The following is a 10,187-nucleotide window of genomic DNA, read 5'->3' on the forward strand; positions in this document are numbered from 1 at the left end:
TGGGTAAAGGCTCAAATTCAGACAGAAAAAGAGATGAAGCCAGGGATCTTTCATATCTCCGATTTTAGTGCCTGCCAAGTGTCTCAGGATACAATGCAGATGAGCAGATCATTATTTTCTTATACTTTGGAGGTCGCTCCCTTAAGATTACTGAACCTGTGTCTTCAATAATCCAGAAATTACCTGGAAACTAAATGAAAAAATAATGTAGAGTCAAAAAATAACATACATGATTCTAACATTAGGTATGATCTATGATTCTATGATGGACTCCCTAACTGGCAATACAGCCATTGGGAACAAACGTCTTGGGGCATTGAGCAATTCTGTGTATGTTTTTCAGCCAAAGTGGTGACTATAGAGGGAACTTAAATGCCGGGTGAACGTTTTGTACAGAGAAGGCTTCCTGACAGTATTTACCACCTTCAGAAATGCCAGTCAATGTCTATCAAACTCACACTTTTCATAACTAAGGGGAAGGATTGTCCCCAAACATGTTATTAAAGGAAAAAAGTAGGTAGAAGTAATTTTTTTAAGTAGTCATGCATAGTAAATGTGGAAGGAGAAGGAACCTGTCTGTTCCTGGAGAAAGGGTTCAGTAACGGTTCAATTTTACCTAATTCTGCCATCTCCAGCATGGGATAACTGATAGTCATGTGGGTTGAAGCTGCCCTCCGGTTACAATGTTTTCAAAAGGTGTTATAACCTTTTTGCGTGTTAACTAGGTTTTCGTTGTGGTAACAGTTACCACTAATTAATGACAGAAATTACTCCTACCCCCTCCCTCACCCCTCCCTTTTCTTTCAGAGGAGAAACAAACAAACAGAAAAGATGTTTTGCAGGACTACAAGAATAGCTGTTCCTTTTCTATTTTGGTAATGCAAAAATAAACATTAGGAATAAACATGTTAAAAAGTCATTTCAACTTTTGGATGCAAATTAACCATTTCATTCTCTGATTTATCAAGCACAACTAGATTAACTCAATGCACTTACTTATCCATGAGGATAAGTAATGTCATGTAATAAAATTTCTGGGTTGCCCAGAAAGTCTGTGCTGTCTGTCGTTAGAAGTTTTCAGGACCTGACTGAGTAATGCGCTGGGTAACCTGGGTTGGCCTCATAGCTGACCCTGCTTAGAGCAGGAAACTGGACTAGAAACATCCTGAGGTCCCTTCCAACCTGAATTAGCAAATGACTCTTAAGAACTGTTTCCTCCTAAGAATAAACAAAAGGAAAGTCGTAATAATTGGATAGCATTGAAAGAATAGTCTATAGAATGATGCACATACATTGTTATAGGACAGCAAAGTTTGTTCATCTCTTCCTTAGGCTATTTGCATCTAGATATCTAAAATTTTTCTATCTCCTGTGTGCAAATTCTAACACATATTTGGCTGGGTCCAGGATACAAACCTTTTCTTTGTTTAGAATTAACTTAGTGACTAGAGATCCCTACATCATGTTCCCTTGTCCTGCCAATCTCCCCACCCCTGCCCCACTCCTTACCACGGTAGAGTCACATGCACATATGGATATTTTACAAGCATTTTCTTTAGAACTCCAGCCAAAGTATTGCTTTGGGGTTGTTTTTTCTTTTTTCCCAAATAAAACAAACCATCTTATGTCCAGCCAGTCAAATGTGTCTTCAATGATCTACTGACTCTGAAGCTGTGAAGTATTTAAATCGTAAAGCACCTAGCCATGATGTATACCATAGCTGTCATGAGCGAGATAAAAACATGGAAATGAGTGTGTTTCTGTACACTGCTGAAGACTTTAGTTAAAGGCTGAGCAATGGGGAGTCTCCGACCATGATAAATGTAGCTTCATTCCTTATTCATTTTTGCATGGAAGGGGCCTGACCCTTCTGTAGTAGTGGCATTTCAGAGGATCAGGTGCTAGCTCATGAGTTTATGAATATGTTGTCACATCTGGAATTGCAAGTCATTTTTTTTCCTTTCAGAATATCAGCAATTATTCTCTGCAACTACAAGGCAGATGCTATTGTAGGACATGGCAATACAGTCGTATATTCCATGTATGTTATAAGGTTTGTTATTTGGTTGCTACTAAGCATATTGCAGGTCTAGAAAATGCTCTTAACATACAGTAATCCTTGATGTAGCTTGTAGAAGTACAACATAAAATATCTGTATCTTCCCCGTGTCTACTCAAGAGAAAAACAAGATTCCTGGTGCCAAATCCGCAGCAAAGTATGATCAGAGCTGGTCTGTAGCTGCTTGCTGTAGTCTCTGGTCTTCAGACACTGCTGAGGCAGCTGAAGCCCACTGGGTGAGGGAGTGATGAATCAACACCATCATGAAGCCACAGGCTACATTCCTTCCTCACTATACTTGTTCATGGGGTCAGGAGAGTACAGGTCCCATTGCTGCTGGTGATGAATATGTTGTTCTGTTTAATTATTAAACCAAATCCTTTCTTGCTGCCCACTTGCACTGTCTTTTATGAAGCTCCAGAGGTGCTTGGTACCATTCGTGCTCCCACCCAGCTTCATAAAGTTTAGAAAACTCTTTGTGAGCTGCTTCTGTCATAATGGGGACTCCAAGAACACTTTTAAATGTCAGCAGTTTTATTTAGCTTTTGATACTATCCAGGTAGAGTAAAAGTGCTGGTTCTGGGCCCAAAACTTTTAAAATTCTGTTTTAGAAGTTAACAGCAAACACTATTGAGGCCTGGACAAGGTTCATATCTAGTTCCATTGCTGGCCTCTAGCCCAGTGTGCGATGTGCATTGAACCTGTCATTTCAATCTTTTACCTCTTTGCTTCATTACAAGATATGCACAATACTATTTCAGTCATAAATATTTTTGAAAGTTATGAACAAAGAAAGGGCTACAGCAGTCCTAGATCATTATTTTTAGAAAAAAATATATCATGGAAACTTGAGAACAGTCACTGAGGTGCTACTTGGTAAGGAGTTCATCTGCTGTCTCGTTTTGCTCTGAATGACTTGAGATTTGAGGGTTGCGATATGTATCATCAGTGTTTACTTTTATATCTAATTTTTGTAGCTTTCCCAAACTCTTGTAAACTGAAGTAGCTCTAAAAACTTTGAGTTTGCTATTTTATGTATCTACAAAAAAATATTACAGAACTGATGTTTTACCAGTGGGTGTCAGTCTCTTTTCCCAAGTAGGACAAGATGAAACAGCCTCAAGTTGCACCAGGGGAGGTTTAGACTGGATATTAGGAAAAATTGCTTCACTGAAAGGGTTATCAAGCACTGGAACAGGCTGCCCAGGAAGTGTTGGAGTCACCAGGAAGTGTTGGAGTCACCATCCCTGCAGGTATTTAAAAGGCATGTAGACGTGGCGCTTAGGGACATGGTTTAGTGATGTACTTGGCAGTGTTAGGTTGTGGTTGGACTAAATGTTCTTAAAGGCCTTTTTCAACCTAAACTATTCTATGATTATAGCTAAAGGCCAGAACAATTTTTAGAGGAAGAATTTTGCCTTATATTTTCTTGCTTAGCTTGAGTTCATATTATTCACAAATATACAGTGCAAAACCTCTCTTTCTGTCTGTTGTACAGCACTGGGAAGGAGTTAATCTCTCTGGGAGCTGTGATTCTGGGAACAGCACTTGCACTGAGACTTTGATGTTTTTGAGGCTGTTCCTGTTTTGGGGTTTTTTTATGTACAAGTTCAGTGACTAGAAGCGGGATTCCTGCTCAGGATAAAATAATAACAAATTGTCTGAATGTGGAAAAAATTCTGGAATGATAAATGTCAAAGTTTTGTCTACATATATCCAGAAAACTGCACTCATGAGGCTTCTAAACCAGTGTGCTCTGTTTCTGTTCTTTGAAGGTATTTTTATAATAACTTCTCAAGCAACTGCACATCTTACAATGAGAACTACATATGTTCCAAGATTAAAATATCAGAAATAAGCCATTTTTAAACCTTCAATGCTCAAAACAAATGTTGAGTGCTGTCTTTATATGCTAGCTGAATATTCAACTCAATTAAATAATTACATTGTGGAAAAATAAAATACAGTTCAGGATAACAATATGGTTTTATGTGTTATTGTTAAAAATGTAAATTGCCTCCTTAGATTGATTTAATATATACTTAAATTTGTCATGTGTTTTTCAAAGTTTGGTTTTGTCTTTCAGTTCCATTTTTGTTCTTTTTTAAGGAGCAATCACACACACACATAGTCAGGTAAATATTTCCATGAATAGCCTCAGGGTTCCTTTGCAAGAATGTAATTGTCTGTGCACTGACTCTGTAACTGAATTGCCTTCCTTAATAATAGGATATTGGTTTTATAGGCCCCTGACTTCTCCCCTTTAATGCCCATTAATTATCATTTTACTTTTTTTAATGAATGTCCCTTTCTCCTTCTCTTCCTTCATGCTTCTTATGTTCCTTCCCTGTTCCACAACCCCTCTGTAAAGGTGCAGTGAGTACAAGAAAATAAAGCAGCAAAATGACGGTAAGCTGGCATTTACAGACTCCTATTAATTTCAAACAGACGACTCCTGCACTGCAATTGAATTAACTGATGTTGGAGCTCAGAAATACAAGCAGGCTCACTCCTATAATTCACAGCTGCCCCTCCCAGAAGTGAAGGAGATGCTGCTGCCTTCTTGTAATCTTTTGGGTCTGGAGACCTGTAATACTGCAAAATAATTCTCTCTTTGGGTAAGTGTATCTGGCAATAAATTTGAATGATACATAAGAAAGAACACAGAGGATACCAATTCTGCAGCCTGCACCAGTTACAGATGGCTATTAGGTACATCAGCCCCAGCTTCCAAATGGGACCTAGAAGAAACCAAACCAGGAAATAGGCATAATTTCATCAGTGATTAAATGCTTCAGTTCAGATTACTTGGGTTTTCCTCTATGTTTTTAGAAAACTTCAGTTTTGTGCTGGAAACCAGCATGTGACATTTCAACCCCCAAAATAGATGAGAAAATTAGTGCTTAGGTTATATGGGCTATTAAAACCATAACTACTATTTTGCTGAAGTGATAATTGCAATATATATTGTCTAGTAAAAACAAATGGATTCTGCATAGGTGACCATGAAATACATTTCTTACATTACTGGTTCTTCCAAAAGAGGTATAAAAATACTGAAGAGTGTGTAGCTTCAGCTTTCTTTTGCTGAAGTAAGACTTTTGGTATTGATTAGCAAATTCTATGAAGAGACTGTGGAAGAGAAAGTATCATTCATTTATGAAATGGAACTAAGTTGTCACAGCACTTATTTTGCATGGGCTAACTGTTCATAATTCCTCTAGAAATGATCCATCATTGTACTTGAACTTGAGTTCTGGGTCTCAGAGGTGGGAAAGGGAAGGAGCTCTTACCTGAAAAAGACAGTTTATTTTTTACACACCTACTGTGTTCAGCTGCCTTAATAGCTGATGCCTCCTTTGCATGAGAACTGTACAACAAAGCTGATAGAGGGGTTTGCTGGAAGAAAGTGCACAAGTTTTTGTGGCAGGTATCAGCAGTTTTCAAGGACACCAAAAGATGTTTCAAAGGACAGGAACGGAACCAAGTGGGCTGCCCACTTCAATAAAACTACACCTCTGAGTCAGGTCAACCTGTGATACTGTCTGGAAGGTCCAAGCAAGAAAATCCCTTGGGATGGGAGACAGACTTCAACTGAAACACCTGGATGTTGTGAGCAGGTTTGAGTGGTGGGTGGAGGTGTTACTAGAAGGACCATCAGATCAGTGAATGGAAAGAAACAAGCTACCACAAAAGTTACTGAGGATGCGAGTCTTTCACTCCTGTTTGTATAGGGATTCTTATGCTGTATCTCCTCAAATTATGATGCGTTTACTCTCCTAGGAATGGTTTGTTTACACATTGCTGTAATGCTACCAAATGGGGATTTCACTCTACGACATCCCACAGGTTATATTCAGTTTTCAAAGGCATTTTAATGAAAAATTAACAAAAAAACAATGACCAAAAAATCCCCCAGAAAAACCTGACACTAATTAACAAAAATTAACCCCCTATTTGTACCGTTGTACCTAGCAGGAGTAGCAGAAGAACTGGAGCTAGTTTTCAACATTATTTTCGCATTGTGTCAACATTTTTCATAGAATTTTAATATTTCCTTTTGGCTTTTTTCAAATGCAAAACACCAATGTTGGGAAAAACCCTCCCAAACCATATGACATAAAGATCCCTTTTCTGTTTTTCATTCCTCTACACCTGTCTTCCTACTGGTACAATCTTTCCTATTTTGCTACAGAACCATGTAGAAAAGTAAAAATATATACCTGAAAAAAAAATAAGAATTTCAGATTATTTTTTTTATTAAAAAGTTCTTGAAACCCAAGCAAGACAAATAATAGGAAGAATGAAAAATTCTGATGACTAATAAGTTACTTGTTGGCAGAGATTTTTGTGCAAGATACCATAGTTTCTGGACTAGTGTTTTCCATTTGAGCCTAGAGGTGGTAATGTGGATACCCAATAGGCATATTTATGCCTTTAGTTGGACTCTCTACTAGGAGTAGTAATGCTTTTGTCAGAAGCTGGATTTCACCATTAACTAAACAAACCACAGTGCTCTGAGAGGAAGACTACTCAAACACAGGGCTATAACTTAGCAGCTGCTGGCTCAGATGGTGAGCATTAATTGTTTTCAGAATAAGCTGCTCTGTTAGCATGGCAAAACTCAAACTTGGAATTTAGGTATCTTCAGTCTGGACTAAAGAGAATAACTTTAGACGATGAGTTTTGAAAATCTTGGGTCTTGCATCTGATCCCAAGCAAAGAGCACTCCATTAAACCTCTTTGCTTGGATTATAACCAATTTTTATTGTTATGGCTTAGCAGCTTTTGAAATCATTTCAGGGAAACTTTTGTTGTCACAAAACAATACCTTTCATTATTCAGTCCCTGCCATCAACACTTCTTGTTTTCATAATATGTTCTATCAATAAACTCTTACTATCAGTCAATCAGTGTAAACTCTGTTCAGGTTCATCTACTGAATATTTTGTGATGAAAAATTTGTGACAGTTCTAAAGCCAACTGATCAGCAAGCTGATTTTTTAATCATATGCATGGGTGAAAGTATTTTACTAAAAAGGAGATATGAAAACTAAGTAGATCATTATTACTGAAGCAGAGATTGCTTTATATTTTTATCTTCTAAAATGCAGCTGTGAAGATCGTTATTAAGAAGAGAATGTCATTTTTCAAAAGAATTTGTGGCAGTAACAGCTACTGAGGCAATTTGTATTAGCTTCAAGAGGGAATGCCTGTTACATAATAGTACAGCAATCGTTTCAAGGCACAAAATTCAGAGCTAGATGATGAGGAGAAAACATTCAGGAGGGCACAGGTTCAGAAATTTGGTCTAGAAAATTCTACAGAGTTGGCATTTATAGATTGGCTGTATTCTGTGTAGTGAATAATAAAGAGTACTATTGCTCAGATAGAGTAAGTATATACATTTACTACATGATGCAAATACTTTCATCTTGCCCTGATAGGTATGGAAGCTGTTTCTCAGTATACAGAAATTAGATTTCAAGTGATATATTAGACTGGGGGCGGGAAGTCCAAAAGAAAAGGATGCTGGAGAGGACTCTTCATCAGGGACTGTAGTGACGGGACAAGGGATAATGGGTTTACACTTAAACAGGGGAAGTTCAGGTTAGATAAAAGGAAGAAGTTCTTTACTGTGAGGGTGGTGAAACACTGGAACAGGTTGCCCAAAGAAGTGGTAAATGCTCCATCCCTGGCAGTGTTCAAGGCCAGGTTGGACAGAGCCTTGGGTGACATGGTCTAGGGTGAGGCATTCCTGCTCATGGCAGGGGGTTGGAACTGAATGATCTTAAGGTTCTTCCCAACCCAAACCATTCTATGATTCTATGATTCTATGAAAAAAGAAGTTTTTTTCTCAGGCATGGTGTGTAGAACAGTTTCCATTGTGGAACCAAGAGGGAAAAGTTAAACTTCATTTACAATGGTGAATGCATGTTTCTGACTAAGCTAAGCTAATTGAATTTCATTTACTTATCCGCCAGTAGTCATGACACTTTTATTTTTGTTTCATCTTCTCCCCAGTAGGCTTCACTTATTGGCACAGATGGATTCCGATATCAAAGGCAATTTCCAGTTGGCTTTAGGACAGCTATTATTTAATTGTTCCCTTTAACCGTCTTTGTTACCAGAAGCTTCTGAAAACTCTTGTATTTAAAGAAGGCTGTGGGGAAGATTCCCTGCTGGGATATTTTTAGGGAGGTAAAATCACAACAGATTTCACTGAGTAAATTCCACTCTCACTGCAGTATCTTAAATTTCTCTTTATCTTTTTGTGATAGCCTGTGAAACCTCCATGGAAATAACCAACAACAATACACTGACCAAACCCCAGTAACTACCAAGCAAGCCATGTCATCCGTCATTTCTCGCCTTCGCTACTGAATAGAGCTGCCAGAAAGGGGCTTGTTGCCGGGGGTTGCAAAGCAAAGCTTTTTGACGGAGACAGGCTCCCCAGCCTGACTGCTGAGGACATGATGCTTTGCACCTCCTAACGTCACTGCTCAGCATAGTAACAGGGCAAGCACCAGGAGAGATCCTGCAGCATCCTCCAGTGTACCAGCCACAATTGTTGCTCAGCAAGGTCAGTTGGTTTGTGAAAAGGGATAAAATCACAGAAAAATGGTGAACTGGAACACTGGATGCCACTGGCATCTCAGGAACCTCCATAACTTGTTCCACAGCATGGGGCAATCATGTCCTTAATCATAATTCACAGGCTGAAGTGCTCTGGGGACATTGTTCCTTATGTTGGTACATGTTGTACTTACGCTGGTAGGAACAGGTGTGGTGTCAATTATGTTATTGTAAAAAACATTGTTTGAGTAGCAGGTGGCAATGAAAGAAGAGGCAGTTTGTAATCCTGCTTTCCCAGTCAGAGAGTTCTGGAGATCATTTCTTAGGATTTGACTAACAGCACAAACAAACTCCCAACTAATGGATCAAAATCTGTCTTTGCTTTCTGAGGGACAAGAGGGCTGGAAGAGGGCTCAGAGTAGATTTAGACATATCATGTAGAATATGATTACAAAATTTCTTTGTGTACCTTAGTTATTAAAGAATTATTGACTGATAGATGAACTGTGTGTGCATTTGTGCTTTCAGAGCACTTCAGTGTGCAAATAAATGAGCTGTATCCTGAAATATTGTTGCATTTGGCTGGAAAGTCTTGACTCGAAATAGAAATTAGAACACGAGGGTTAATTTGGGATGTGATGTTAACAAAAGGAAAAGAAGGTCATTTCTCTGAATATTTTTTTGCATCTTAGAGCAACCTAAATCTGACAAGCCTTCAGAAATGCCAGAGACAAAGGTATCTGCATTTCTAAGCACACCAAATGCGTAGAAGCTGAATTCTTTTTCTGTGAGATCATGAGACTTTTCTAAACAAAGCCAGTGCCAAGAGCTGCCTGTAGGAAACATCTCCATTAAGAGCTGTATTCTGAACCTTTTTGCATCAGAGCTTTATTTATGTCATGTGCTCTTGCATGCATGTTTCCTGCTAGCTCAGGAGTGCCTAATCAATCCTACACAAGACGTATTCCCAGGCCACTAGGCAAGATTCAATTAGGGGTATGCTTCTGGTGTGTTAAAAATAGTCCTGTAGTAATACTTATTTTTATGCTGACATACATGTCATCTCAGTAAATCCTTCAGTCACACTCTAGATATAAGGCTGTAAGCAAAATAATCTTGTGGACAAATTAACATATAGATTTAGACTTTACAACAGGAAACCTTTATGCAATGTAGTAGTAACACTCACTGATATAGCCAGGTGGCATTGTTCATTTATAGCTAGCTCTCTGCAGGGACTTAGGTATCAATGTGCTCACATCTGTGCCCTGTACTGAACTCTGGTTATTTGTAAACTCTCAAATTAAGCCATTTTCTCCCCTATATATTATATAAGGGCAGAAAGCTCATGTAATGAGAGTGGAAGAGTACAAATGAGCGTCTGCTAAAAATGCGCACTAAGCACATTGCTGCTGGGAAAACCATGGTGGGATGGGTGGGATGGAGAGACATTTTCTTAGGGTAAAGCCACTCTCATTCACAGGTGGAAACTCTTCCTCCATACAGAGTAAAGTGTAAACCAGGAATTTAAGTCTTGCAGCATTCATAGAAA

The sequence above is a fragment of the Psittacula echo genome (genome assembly GCF_963264785.1).
Source record: "Psittacula echo genome assembly, chromosome: 1".
Classification (NCBI taxonomy): domain Eukaryota; kingdom Metazoa; phylum Chordata; class Aves; order Psittaciformes; family Psittacidae; genus Psittacula; species Psittacula echo.